Genomic DNA, 15,134 nt, shown 5'->3' on the forward strand with positions numbered 1-15,134 from the left:
CCCTTTTTTTTTTTTTTTTTTTTTTGGAGCTTGGGAGTAGAGAAATCTGGACCACATTTCCAAGAAGGTAAATCTGACTTGTTTATTTCTTCTGTTTCAGAAGTAAGACCTCAACAGTTGACGAAGAAAAGGCATAGAAGGATTGAATGCTGCCTACCAGAGTGGTGGGTTACCATAGCTCCACTAGAGGATGTTCATTAGTAGAGAACGGAGAAAAATGTATGATAAACAGAAATGCGCTATCCCGAATGTACATGTTAATCAATGATAACGAAGATGAACCAACTCTTGGCACCTAGATTCCTCAGCCGTCAAAAATCTAAGAATAAAGAAACTCAGGAACACCAAGCATGTCGCAGAGCTATACACTAGGTCATCGCTCCATCACGTCCACAGCTCCACAGGCTACCGTGCTCTATACTGATGGCCCCTTCTTAGTTGATGATTTTTCACAATGTATTTCATGGCTTCCATCCCTACATGAGACTTTATTACTATCACATAGGAATAAAAAGCCATAAAGCACTAGAGTGAATTTATCTTGGTCGGATGCAAAAACTTATTTTCTTCACATGACTTCACAACCATTTCAAAGCTAACCAATCATTTCATGCTACATTAAGGAACATTTTAAACTACACATAAGTGACAGGAAGCACATTTAAATTGTGACATCACAAATTAACAAGATTTTATCCTTCAACGACATTCTTAGCTACAAGGACCAAGAAACAAGACCAGGAGACACTCAGCAACATTCGGCCATTGAATTCACCAAAAACAAAGGACACTGGGGAGAATTCCTGGAGAAAAGCTCATCACTTTGACATTGAACTTGGAAACACATAAGGAAAGACAGAAGACAGACAGATCACTGAAACAAACTGAAACCAGGGGAATTATTCCAAGCCTCTTGCTTCAACTTCTCCCCCAGGAATCTGTCTTATATACCCACTGCCCATTTTTAGATGTTTCATTTGGGGGTGGGTGGGGAGGAGGGCCTTCGTACCTGCTTGCACTATGTAAGCATTAAGCCTCCTACAACTAAATAACAAAAAGGAAAGAAAGAATCAAGCCTAAGGGACATACTAAGGGACAATAGTGCTAACTGCTCATCTAGAGCCTCTCATAGAGACTGACACCATCCCCCAACCCCAGCTATGGAAACAAATATCTAACTATGCCAGAAACAATGATGTGCACTGATATCACTCAGCAACCTAAATAGCTCAGGTCCAGACTCCAAGAACATTTTTTTTTATGCTGCATTAAATTGACGTAGCTCTTGGTATTATTAAGACATTTTTAAGTGGCCACACTGAACCCAATTCTCCAGGACCACTGAAAACTCAATGTTGTAATTTTCCATGATTTTTCTGTTTTTTATCAAAAATAAACCTGAGGTGCCTATTTACCAAACAGCATACCAGACTATTAAACACTGCCCTCTGCTTTATAAAAACGTATTGTATTATTGAAATTCAAATTTAAAAAAAAAACACAAGAACTTGATTTTCTCTTTAGCAGTAAAGTCTAGGCAAGCTATTTCCACCTAGAGGTTAGTATAATGGACTCTTGGTTTACGTGAATCACAAGGAGACTGGAAATAGTTAAATGAAAGGAAGTGCATACATAAATTCAATTATCATGCATGAAACATGCAAATGATTTAAGCGCTACATCTGAAACTCTACTTTATATTCATTAATCTCAGGTTGCACTTTTGAAGGAGAAAGACATGCTAATTGGGTCCAGATTAATGCACTCCCAAACCTCTCCAATTTGTTTTTAGGTGAGGGTTAAATGATATGTATTAAAATAAACACAGCTGCTCATCTGCCTCCACCTCTTACCTCCTCGCCCCACCTCTACCGCTACCCCCAGCTGGCTCACTCCACCCCCCTATACCAGCCCAGCTGGCTCACCTCCCCTACCTCACCTCTACTTCCCTTAGAGGTGGTATTAAAAAGCCCTCCCATTGTCCTTCTGAAAATACCCTGGTTGTTCTCAACCCCATTTCTTAGTCCTTTTAGTATTTTCTTTTTCTCCACAAGCCACCAAACTCCAAAAAGAGAGTCAACCACATCTCAGTCCTGATGATGCTTAACTGTGGCGTTAAGAAAGTGTACTAATGGGACAGCAGTCAGGCCTTTTCTCCTATAGTGCATTTTTTCTACAAGTCTGGGCCTGAGTCCTTTAGACCAGGACCAATGGGTAGTTTGAAAGAGCCCAGGCACATGCCTGCTCAAAGCCAAAACTGCTTAAGGTTGGCATGGCGATCCTGTGACTCCGTTATGTGGGAAACTAGAGAATTGGGAGAGAATGTGGGGGTTTTGTGGCATTCTTTCTCTGTGGTTCACAAAGAACCTTGCTTTCCCACTCCCTCCTCCCTAGCCGAATTAGCCTTAGAACAAGAAAGTGATTATTTATTATTTATTTACTTACTTCTTTTTATTGGAACATGAGTTTGGGATGCAAAGAAATAGCATGTTTTAGGGAGGATCTTATCTTGTGGGTAATGAAGCTTTTGAAGTAGTAAAATACTCTGATCTGATCTTTAGAAAAATGAAACAAAAGAAGGACATGAGCTACTGGGAATAAACTCAGGTGTGAAGCAGGGACAGAAGGAAACTTCTTTGAAAGAACAGACATCAAGGAGTTAAACCAGCCACAAGAAAAAAGAAAAAAAGAAAAGAAAGAAAAAAAGCAAACAAAAGGACTTCAAACTAATTTCACAGCAAAAGTGATGTTTGATTTGAATCATGCTTGTCCCAAAGGGAAAAGGTCAGTCCTGTCATTTGATTCATATCTCCTCCTCTTTCTCCTTTCATATGAATTAAAAATTCAGATTGACCATTAATCATGAAGTGATATATATTCCTGTTTGTTTTTTTTTTCTGTTCCAAACTCAAATGAAAAACTTTGGATCACATTTGAGTACCCATCAGTTGGCTAATTCTCCCAACCTGTGTTCACAACAGAGAAAAGACAAGAACAAGGGCACAGGCAGGCACACACAGGGACAGAGATCACCGGACAGACACTCACAGCAATGCACACGAATACAGGCATCTGGGAACCGTCACAGGCTCAGAGAGAACTTTCCACCTAAATTGATTTCTGCATATTTGCAAATGTAAAATTAGTCATCATAAATAACAACAAGGGCGAGACCAGGATTAAATCTGTCAATGTCCTGACAGATGCCCTGAGCACTGGTTAGGAAATACACTTAGGATAGTCAATGCTCCTAAAAGAGAAAACGATTATATGCTAACCAAACCCTAAGTACAAGCTAAAGATATTCACCTCATGAAGTCATTCCTCAACTAGCCCCTTGGCACTCGCTGGAATTATTCACAGCACGAGCTCAACTTTCTCATTTTCTGCTGTCTCCATGTGGGTAATTTCTTTTTCATGATTAAAAGTGAGCTTGGCAGATCCTTCAAAGCATGGTTTGGGGTGTGGTGGGGCTCCAAGGGCAGCCTTTGTCTAAGCAGGTTTCGAATAATTCATCACTGGACCAGTGGATGGGCAGGTCAGGGGATATGCACGCACCTAAAATGATTTTTTTTAAAAAAAGGGAAACTTTATAGACATCTTTATATAAACACATTTTTATACTGAATAATGCTGCTGACAGATGAACTATTTACCTCGGAAAGAATAGGGCAGGCTTTTCTCTCCCAAATAATCGCTCCGGCCTTCTGAATGTTATCCAGAAGCGATTCTGTCTCCTTCGACTTACCCAGCATCTGAGGTTGTGAGATAACCCTTGTAGCATTGGCCTCCTTCCCTGGCCCCTTCATTATTAGCCTCCTGGTGGGCGAGATAGAATACAGTGAATGTAATAACCCTACTCTACACAACAGGCTCGCTCTCTCTTTTAAATTGAAAATCCCCTTATTACAAAACAAGGGGTGTTCTTTTTCTTCTACCTTTAAGTAGGACTGCCACATTCATTGCTTTTTACAAAAACGCAGCTGCTTTCTAAGCTACAGATAAATAGAATCTGCTAGGCGGTAATTCTACTCAGTCTGAATGCATTATTTTCTAAGACACTTTGGCGAGGGGCTTTTTATTATAAACTGGAAGGAATGAGGAAAGTCCTTTTCTCTTCTAATTATGAATGTGTTTTGTTCCCTACTATTAACCTACAATGTCAGATTGATCTTCTTCTTCCTTTTCTGCAGCCAGTTCAATAAATCAACATTTTTTTTTCTGGAAAATTAGAGGGCTAATGATTAAGTCTTCATGAACTTCAATGGCAAAAATAAAAATAGCACAAAGAAAAAGCAAATGCAAATGCTGGAGCCATAAATATAGACAAGGAGGTGGCCTTCTGATGTCCAAGGAAATGAACTTTGTTTTGACACTCAAAAGTTTAGACAGACGATATTTACTTGTTAATTCAATAAATTTTAATAAAGTTAAAGGTTTCAAGGCCTCTTATTATATTTGTTCATCTAGAAAGGACAAAAATATAGAGATATAGAAAAATGTTTATAATGTGTCCACACTTCTTATGTTCATTGTTTCCTTGTTCACTATGGGTAATAGTAATTTTACGATTCTCACACTGCCCAAAGCCAAAGAAGAACTAAAGCAAGAGGAGTCAGGGTGACAGTGTATGGAATCTGAAATTCTGCTGACATTGTTTTACCTCCCAAGATAAACACTGAGAAAAAAATGTTGAGTTCCTAATAATATCAGAAGGCAGTCAAGAAACTTCAGCAGCCTAGGTGTTGGTTTAATTTTGATCCCAATGTTGATGCATCTGACTATAATATTACAACCAACTATGGTGGTGGTGCTCTAGGTCTATATGGATATATTGCCTTGCCAAGGGGGGAAATCCCACAGGGTATCAGTGGGGTTCCAATTAAGGAAAAATAAATACTGCTGTAGCCCTGACAGTAAGCAGAGGTTACCCGGGTATCACAGCCCAGAGGCAGGTGCTCAAGGCACAGATTGAAAGCTGAGGCTGTCACTCTTCTGCCCTCTGTAGTAAGAGAAAGCAAAGTGGTGGAGATGAACTGGGTACGGCAGATTGTTTCAGAATGATTTATTCTTGCTGGCTTATATTATTTTGAGTTTGGTTTCAAAAAGGGTGACAGTGAGAATCAAAGGGACCTTGTACAAAGCATAAAGTCTTTCATGAACCCTGATCTGAGATCACATGCATATTCAAGAGCCCTAAGACCCAAGTTAGAGAGAAAGAGAGAAGCACAGAAAGAAATCTTGAAATCATATTTGTGTCTAAAAACCAGGCTCCCTTTCCTGTGTAGTTCTGTCTGAAATTTTTATAAGGAAGATATTTATCACAAGTGAGATGTTGACTGAATTTTCAGAGTACCCACTCCAGGAAAAGGGTATGTGCAGTGAATGGTGGTGACAGCTTTTGAGATTCTACTACTGCTTAGATTTGAATCAATTTTCTGTCTTCTGATATGCCTGGGAACAAATGATGCCCCGTCAGGCTTTCGGCCACAGCATCAGGAGTCTAAGGGATGCTGAGCAGCCCAGCAGCCTGACTTACCCAGGATAAATAGCCAAGCCCCTTCCCTGAGACACAAATTGAAGTATATTAAACATTGCCATGAGAGCGAAATTGAATCCCTTCACGTCCATATTTGCATTGAGCTGACATCATAGTAACAAGCCCGCTTTGGCAATCAAGAATGTTTATTTTTGTAATAGACATGTAAACCAAACAGAAGAAAAAAAATATTTCAGTTGTATAGTTGAAGAAATTTAATTTACTATATATCCTAATAGAGAAACATAATATTTTTATAGAAACCGGTTTTCCTGGGCTACCTACAAAAGTCCTTTTGAGGATCTGCTTTCCTCAATCCTTTCTTGAACCCTTTTGACCCTGGCCATTCATTAACAGACAAAAGGTAGATGGGCAGGGTTCCCTGTGAGCATGTAAGGACAACATGTAATCACCATCTCTTGCCACTTGCATTATCATTTTAAGGTAATTAAAAAAAAAGTATGCTGTCCAGCATATGAACCACCAGTCAGAACCCTTGGCCTTCATTAAACTTTCAAAATAATGATGTTAGGAGCTCTAGGGAAAGTAACTCAATAGCAAAAGAGGCAGAGATGGCCATTCTGTGGAAGAAGACTGGATGGAACATTGCTTAACTCTGAGGCTTCACTTTGTTCTGTCTTTGGGAAAAGAAAACAAAGGAGAAGGAGAAATGAAGTAAAGTGGAGGAAGAGCAGAAAGGGGTGAAGGAGGAGGATGGCAGGTGTTGAAGGAAGAAGAGAAAGAGAAAGGAGGAAATGTCCAGAGGCCACCCAGCACAACAAATGAATTATTTTGTTCCTCTCCGTGCAAAAATATTTCTCTTCATGCAATTCTCCTGCCACTTAAGAGGAAAGTCAGTTTTTAAGCTCTTTAAGCCTCTCTTCTCCTTGTAAGTTGAGGACAGTTGTGCCTCTTACTGAGTTTCCTGCAAAGATGAAGTGAGGTTAGACAAGTTATCTAGCAGCCACCCTACAAACAGTAGTTATCTAATAAGAAGTAGCTGTTATTTTTCTTGGCCTCTCAATCTCAATGTTGCTTTAATTTCCCAGACATTCCACAAACCCTGAGAACACCCAGCCAACAAGAGAACCCAGTACACACCAGCCCCAGACAGCACCACCGCTTTCCTTTTTCCAACCCATTCAAATCACCTTCTGCTTCCATTAGAAAGTCTGAACATTGACTTTGTTTTACTTCCAGGTCCTGAAGGGCAAGAAAGATGATGTATCTTAGCAAAAGAGGAGACACTAAATGTATAATGATTAGATCCACTCTGTGAACTGAAAAGGCTTAATAGCTATAGCCCAGTGTCCAACGGACTAAGAGGTGACATCCACAGGGAGAGAGTAGAAACCATTTGGTTTTAAAGTTGCTGCCTTCTAATCCCAAACTCAAGTAAGCATGCACATCTCACACGGAGGTGTGGTGGGCGGCTGGTGTGCACCCAGACACATGCACCTGCATTAACAACTTCTCAGGTGCACTGCAGCTCTACTCAAGAATCAAACCTCCTTTAATTACAGCACCTGACAGTCTTCCCTCTTCCCCAGCTGGTGATAAAGACACTAAGCTTATTGCAAATATTGGGTAAATCTGAATTGGTAAAACAGCCAGAATACTTTATCTTTGCTAAATAAAATACCAGCTAGCCATAAAGGACAGCATCAGGAGGGTGACTCAATTATTAAGATGGATTAAATTTCCAGGGACAAAAGAGCAACTTACTCTTAAACATATTTTGTAGATTTCATTTTAACCCAAATATTTTGTGTTAAATGGAAAAATATATAAGCTTTAATATGAAGATGAACAATGGTATGAGTATACTTAGTGTTTTTAGGGACAAAGCACATTGCTGTGAATAAAAAAAGAGTCTGTCTTCATAACCTCTTCCCCACGCCTACTTTCTAAATAGGGCTATTTGAAATAATCTCATTTCTATAAAGCCACATATTTTATGAGATCAAACTTGACAAATTAGTGGACAAGAAAATACACTCTCTGAGAAGGGCAACTTCAAAAAGACATCCTCCTCCTGATGGCTGTTTGCCCATGAACATGACTTCCAAGCCCTAAAGAGGCTCCAAGCTCCACTGACCACAGGAAATTCCAGCCAAGATTCTAATCTCTGCAGAAGGCAGTAAGCAGCAATGGATAGAGACAGCAAGACAGAGTGTGCTTTCGAACATGACGTGTTCTACAAATGAGAGAACACCCAGAATCACATTCTGCACAGAGATGCTCAGAATATGAAAAGTAAGACAAGCTTTTTAAGTCTCGTCAAGGCTTCCTGACACCCAGTGCTTTCATGGGGTCAAGGAATGTGTCCCTAGCTTCTGTTTTCTGTTCTCCTTCAGGGAACACAGTGAAGAATGAGGCCACTCAGCTGCCTTTTAGCATGTCACACTTGGATAACTCCCTTCTTTACCAGGGAGTGTGTCCCGCTGCATTTGGACTCACAGAAGAAAAAACAAAATCGATGTAGAACAAAAGGAATTTGCATATTTTGGCCTCTTCTATTTAAAAAATTTAAAAATGCCTATGATATAATTAATATGAAAAAATCACATATAATAAAGTTGATTAAAACACAAATCATATGGGTAAAAACAGATGTAAGATAGGATGGAATTTACTAACTAGTTAAATTCAACAAGGGCTTCTCAAAGGACAAAATGCCCACTAATTTTCTCTTGCTAATATTTTGCTTTTGAAGGGGGCAATAAGTGGAAAGTCGTCATGACTGTAGATTCCAGAGTGTGATCCTTTAGCAAAAAATCTAAGAAGAGGAAAAGAGATGAGATGCATGGATTCCCGTGCTGAATGGATGCTAGGGCCAAGATGCAAAGAATAGATAAGTTAGAGCTTCGAAGGAACTAAATTTGAAGCCAGACAGTAAAACGGATTGAACCTTATTACCTCTAGTCCCTGAGAAATTCCCGAGACAGTTGGATGCAATTTGAAAAGGTCAAAAAAATATTTCCTGCACAGCATTACCGCTTCATGGTTTAAGGGTGTACATTTGTGAGATGCCAACTCTAATCATTTTTATTGACTTTGCTTTCCAGAGACAGACAGACAGTCTGGGAGACAAGACCAGTAGATAAGAGAAAGGCAATCTTATAAATGAAAAATCTCTCTTATTTTGTTCTCTCACTTGTGACTGTGAACATTTCCAAATCATGCCTATTTAAAGAGAAATTACACTAACATCCCATTGAAGACTGACAGGATGGAAATGAAATCTGGGGAAGTAGTGCTATAATTCTAGTGAGTCTATTTCCTTTTAATTGCTATTTTTTCCACTTCTCTATGCTAAACATTGGGAAAGGTAAATGATGTTGTACTTTAATCTACATGTGGATGTTTAAAGTGAAATACCATAGAGCACACCAGAGTAACTTATTGTCAGCATTTCTTTTGAAAAATGGCTCCATGAAAGAGGTAAATCCACAGGAAAAGGTGAAGATTAAACAAAACATAAATATGCACTCAATATATTATTTTATAAAAGGCTCGACTGTCATTAGAATGCTTTCAAATACAAAGAAAAAAAGGTTTCTCTTTTTACTTTAAATGAGATTTATATGCAATAAGAGCCTTTTTTAGCAAACAAATCTGTGGGTCTTTTTTTTTTTTTTTGTCAAGTCACACTGGCTTTTGTGATTTTTTAAAAACTTCGCCTAATACAGGATGCATGATCCATTCCAACTTTGCAAAATTTTAATTAATATCTGTCTTTTCTTTGTGGGAGGAGTCATGTATTTCAGAGGCAAACACAAACAAGCCTATTTACTCTTGTTGAGCTGCAAAGCTAAAATTTTTCAATGGCCTTGGGACCTGTGTGCAGGCTTTGGTATGATGCTCTGGATGTCTGAGGCTGTCCTAGAAGCTCAGTAGGGCTTTTCAACCACAAGTTGTTGTTTCCTATGTATGTCCTTCATTCTAATCAATTCTACACCCCATACCACTCAAGGATGTCGTGATGTAGCCTGTAACCCACCAGGTCACCACTACAGCAACACAAGAAACCAACTGCAAAATGGCTTTCAAAATATCAGGTCCCCAGAAGGAAAATGAAAAAAGCAAGTTTATTAGCTAGACATCTGGATTCTTGGCAGTAAGGCTAGAAATAACTTGCTTATAACCTGCTTTATTTCTTTCTACTTCACCTGGATATTTGGCATTGATTAGAAACAAGCAATTAAATTTAGTAAATCTCTAAAATCTTCACCTTATACAACATCTTAGACTTTTTTTAAAGTAAATTTTTACTGAAACTGTGATGATGCACACAGCCAATCACACCTAAAACTTGAGACTTTCCACATTGTTATTTTTGATGGTTCTGTTTTAGTAGCAGAAAAAATATTTCATATGTGTATCGTTTGATTTCTACTACCTAAGTTCTCCATGAGCAAAAATTATAAAACTTGTCCAACCATTAATATCATGAATAGTGATAATCCTAAAAATAAGATATCCATGATAATAGAAATAATGACCATTAGTTGAGCATTTACTAGATGTGGGCATCTTGCAAATATGCCATCCCCTTTTATCCTCACAACCAAAAGTAAATTAAATGTGATTAAAAGAAAAAGAAAAAAAAAACTTCTCCTAATGTTAGCTACCCACAAGGAGAATGAAGGACGGAGGTAAAAAGTATTCATCTAGGCTGAAAATGAGTATGTATTGATGGTGGGACTCAAACCCAGGCTTTTCTAATTCTAGTTCCTATTATTTCAAAGTGGTGAGCTTCTACCCACGCTCCAAAGGCATTTCAGAATCAGATGTTCCCGTTCTCTCAGCTCACACAACATTCTTGGAGCTGGGTCGATTGAATATTTGCTGCCTATGAACCCTGGGCCTTGCCCACCTGCGTATGCCAAAGTCCACAATGTCCACCACCTTCCAGAGCTACCACAAATGGTTGTTTCCTGGTGTCTTTCCTTTCCTCATAGAACTTAGTTGGGGAAGAGAATCACAAACAAATAGCAGCCTTCTTAATCAGGCTGTGTAGTTCACTGGCACCTAATAAACTGTGGTGCCTAATGGCACACAAATTGCTTTTCTATTTGAATTATCTCTAAATTATGCTCAGAGATGAGCAAGAAGATAAAATTTCATCTTAGCTGGGGCTGCATTAAGGCCAAATGTGTTAGTTTAATGAATCATTCTTCGAATACAACTTTAAAAGGGAAAATCTGTAGCTATTTTGTTATTATCACAGGCAAAGAAGTAGAATAAAAAGAAAATGATGATGGGTCACAAGGGTTGGGCACATAAAACCTTGCAGGTTCTTTGATTGCAATAAAATGTAGCAAACATTACCAGCTTCCAACAAAATGTTATTTTATCATTATTTGACAAATGTTTATTCTAGCCAGTTTACCAACTATCTCCCTAGCAATGACTCTTCCTATTTATATAGATTATGATTGTAAGTGAAACACCCCAGCACATGTTGGGCAGGTCCCTGTCTTCACCTGCCTTGGGTAGGCTCCTTCTGATCTCCTGCTTCCTGGGGAGAGCCTAGTTTACTTGTCAGGCCCCCCTTGCAGAAGCAGATCTTTCTTCCAAACCTGAAAGGAAACTCTCCTACTTACAAGGCCTGCTGGAGCTCAGGAGGCATTAAAATAAATCAGTAGGAGAAATATCAGCAGTGAGGCTACACTTCCTATAGAGTGATGTCCCTGTTAACGTCTAACAGCAAAAGCATTTAAAAAAAACAGAAAGGTCCTTAGGGGCAGCTCCACAAAAGTAGAGTTAGGAAAAAGCAAGCAAAGAGGAGGCTGACCAGGAAATGGCTTAAATCTGCAGTAGGAATCCCCCACTGTTTCTGGCTCCTTGCTCTTCTGAAGCAAAGAGCAAGGCAGAGAACAATACAGAGGAATGTAATATGAGGTCTTTTCTAGGAACCCCTGAAGTGCTTGGGAGCAAAAGGAGTCCAATTTCTGTCCAAGGGAGAGGTAAAAAAATACCCTTCCCAATCATCAAAGTTTTAATATCTCATGTCAAGGAATTATATTATAAGCCTTGTTTATCTTCAAAAAAAAAAAAAAAGGTGCCTGAAAAATATTTTTAACATAGGCTAATTGGCTAACTTCTATCTTCAAAATAAGTTATAATTTCACACACACACACAAAATCTCTGTAATGAAAGCACTGGAAGAAAACATCAAGCTCGCTTATTATACGAGATTTCCATTTTACCTGATTCTTCCTGTAAGCACAAACTCAGCTTCAGGCATTAATATCATTAGAATTAACTTTCTAGAAATGATGCTAAGAAACAATGGCATTCAATTAAAACATGGTATTATTTACAGCAGTAGAAGCAGTTAACACACCTCAAACGCTGTGAGAGAATGAAAACAGCCCTTTCTTTCCCCTCTCTGAATAAAACAGTGTAATTTAGCAATTTCTAAAAGCCTATTATTAAGATTTTTATTTTAATCATTCTTCCAACATTTCAATGTCATAATGTTATAAATGCTTTGTGTACCTGGCTGTCCTTCTCAAGAGGATTTTGGTAGTATGAGAAGCCAAATGTTATCCCAGTCCATTTTCTTTGAATTACAGGATTCTCCAGAGCATATTATTTCCTGTTAGGAGAGAGCATGGCTTAATTTTTTCTGAATAATTTTCAAAATCAAATTTGAAAGTTTTCATGAGAGATGATCCTCCCTGGTGGGTGATATGAAGCATAACCTGAGGGGCAAACATGAAAATAATTAGCATAAAGCATATTAGCATATAGATGCCTTTGAAATAATAAACAGCAGAAAACCAAATGCTTATCCCCAAAAGAAAGTTATGAGAAAATATGAAATTAATGTACACTTCTCGCATGACAACTCTAAGCCTGAAACCCAAACTGAATCCTCCCTTTCCATGCAGGGTACAATGACCAGGGAGATGGAGACGCAACTCCCAAGCCAGCTCTCCTTGGCTCTGTTTGCTAATTATCACAACATGAATATTCTCTATTTACCCTTTGCCGCATGCTACCCCTTCTTCCTTTTAAAAGAAAAATATGGCAGGAAAACCAAGTATCTTCCTTCCCCTTCTTTTGAGAGTTACCACCAGATGTTCAATTGCAAAATTCTGTTTTTCCTTATTTCTTCCCCCTTCTCCTATCTAGCTTTCTATGTTTTTTCTAGATGGCATGCCAAATACTGAGCTTGGGGATTCAATTATCAAGAAAACTGAGGAGCCTCCACTAAAAAATGGGACATGACTTTGTGCTTTATAACAAAGGGCCATGAACTCCAGTGATTCTTTTTTATATTTCAAGAACATAAATATTCTTGAGACACAAAGACAACATGCTGTGGTGTGATAGGAAGAATATGGTCTTTGGAGTCAGATTTTAAAATCCAACCTGCGTAAACTTAAAAAAAAAAAAAACTGGTTTGATACACTTAGTTTCAGTTTTCTCTTCTACCAAATAGTGATAATATTGTCCATTTCTCTGGGCTGTGATAATTAGAAGGTATATATGTAAACTACCTGAAACATTGTAGGTGCTCAATAAAGGTAGCTTCATTTACCTTCCTCAATGGCCTTAATAAAGACTCCATAATCAGAAAAATGAGAAATTATACCCCAATTGATTCAAATGTATGAATTTCCAAGATCATTGTAATGTCATGTGTAGCTAATAAAAAAAATTAAATAAAAAAAATCTTAAAAAAAACTCCATAATTTTCTGATTCTAGGACTTAGTAAGCCAAATACCATCCGATCCCCTTTTTGCATGTAATGTGGATAAATGCATGGCCCCAGAGACATTTATTCAGGAAAGATGCCATAAAATATGTCATTTTGTTCTAACCCATGTTGGCATGGGATTTTGGAGAGTGCTATAAATTGCACTGGAAACAATAAGGTGAAGAAAATTAAGATCCTGCAAATATAATTCATTCCATGGGGCCAAGAATGGGGTTTTAAATTGAACTTTGCAACAACTGATAAGAACCCATAAATATTTTGTGTGATTCAAAGGAAGTAAGGATCTGTGATCTGTATGCCTGTAATCCCAGCAGCTTGGGAAGCTGAGGCAGGAGGACCACAAGTTTGAGGCCAGCTTAGGCAACTTACTGAGATCTTGTCTCAAAAACAAAATCAAAAGGGGATGGGGATGTAGTTCACTGGCAGAGTGCCCCTGGGTTCAATACCCAGCAACACACACACACACAAAGTAATTTCATGCTAACTGTGCATTAAATTATCTACCATGGGTGAATTTCCTGAGCAAGCCTTGGGTTGAATAGCTGAAACAAAATGTGCTTATATCTAAACACCATAGATATTATTTTGGTCCTACTAATATATAGTTATTTTTAATGGTTGTACAAACAACCCTTCGAATACAAGAGAAGGGTGTTTCTTCAGTTACACTATTCAATTATCTCAATTTGTTTTCAACTTTGAACTTTTGATTGATGCTAATTACTTAACCAATGTGCGTTTTGGTGTCTTGGCATATAAAATGAGATAGGAAACATTTATTCTAAAATACTGAATTCTGTAGGAATTTGAAAGTCAGTCTTGGTCTATGTCCTTTCTTTCTCTTTCCATGCAGCACAGATCTCAAACCTACCCCTCATTATCCAATAATTGCTCATACGTCAACTGTTCCATCAAAATCTTCCTACCAATTCCACCTCATCAATGCCTCACAAGCTGCTGATACATAGTAATGGGACTGGGGCAGGGAAAACCTTAAGAAAGAAAAACCCCTACAGATATGCTTTCTTTGTGAGTTTATGGCAAGCAGGGTGATGAGAAAGTTCCATGGTTTTGCATGAACGAGTTGCAAAACCATTTGAACTTAACCTCATTGAGCCTTAACCTGGAGGCAGACTCCATGTGCAGGACAATCCTGCTGAATTTCTTATTCCCTGGGGCCTAATATGGGCCTTGTTTATTACCTTTGGGGGATAGTTTCAAAATGAAAATATTTAGAAAGAAATAGTAAATAAACCAAAAGATGGTGCTTCTTTGGTGTTCAGGATGTGAAAACATTTTGATTATCTACATGCTTCTGAAAATGGTTCCTCTGGCTCTGAAGGTAAAGGGCATTTTTTAATCAATCAAATAAATACATATGTATACAAAAGGTACTCTCAACACTATGGCAGACATATGGTAAGGTAAAACCTGTTCCCTTCTGTGCTCCAAAAAAGGATTGAAGGCACTACCGATTTGTGCCTTTAAGAATATTTCATCTTCTTATAGGGCTTTGTTTAATGCTTATTATGGAAAGATGAATTTGTTCTATAGTCAGTTTTAGGGTTTAAAACCATAAAAAAGGAATGAAAAAAAAAACCCTTTTCAAGTCAATTTCTATTAGTTATTTAAAAAATTCAGTGAGTTGACTTTACTTTGCTTTTATTTTTATTTTTTAATATGGTCAGAAATGACTTTATGCATTCAGACTGGAAAGGAAGAAGTTAACATGTCCTTGTTTGCAGACAATATGATCTTCTCTATAGAAATCCCTAAAGACTCTACCAGAAGACTGTTAGAATTAATAAACAAATTCAGTAAAGTGGCAAAATACAAAATCAATATACAAAAATCAGTA

General features: G+C 38.1%; 1 long non-coding RNA gene across 5 annotated transcripts in view; it reads right to left on the reverse strand.

The window, feature by feature from the left end:
- Nucleotides 1-969: 969 nt before the first annotated feature.
- LOC125616933 overlaps nt 970-15,134 on the reverse strand; it is a 92,797-nt gene continuing 78,632 nt past the window's right edge. For all 5 annotated transcript variants that reach the window (XR_007347728.1, XR_007347729.1, XR_007347724.1 and 2 more), the window contains 3 exons: nt 12,048-12,147; nt 3,657-3,819; nt 970-3,558 (listed from right to left, as the gene is read on the reverse strand). This is a non-coding gene — a long non-coding RNA (uncharacterized LOC125616933). The remainder of the gene's footprint in view (nt 3,559-3,656; nt 3,820-12,047; nt 12,148-15,134) is intronic.

Source organism: Marmota marmota, unplaced genomic scaffold (assembly GCF_001458135.2).
Source record: "Marmota marmota marmota unplaced genomic scaffold, marMar, whole genome shotgun sequence".
In the NCBI taxonomy this organism is placed as follows: domain Eukaryota; kingdom Metazoa; phylum Chordata; class Mammalia; order Rodentia; family Sciuridae; genus Marmota; species Marmota marmota.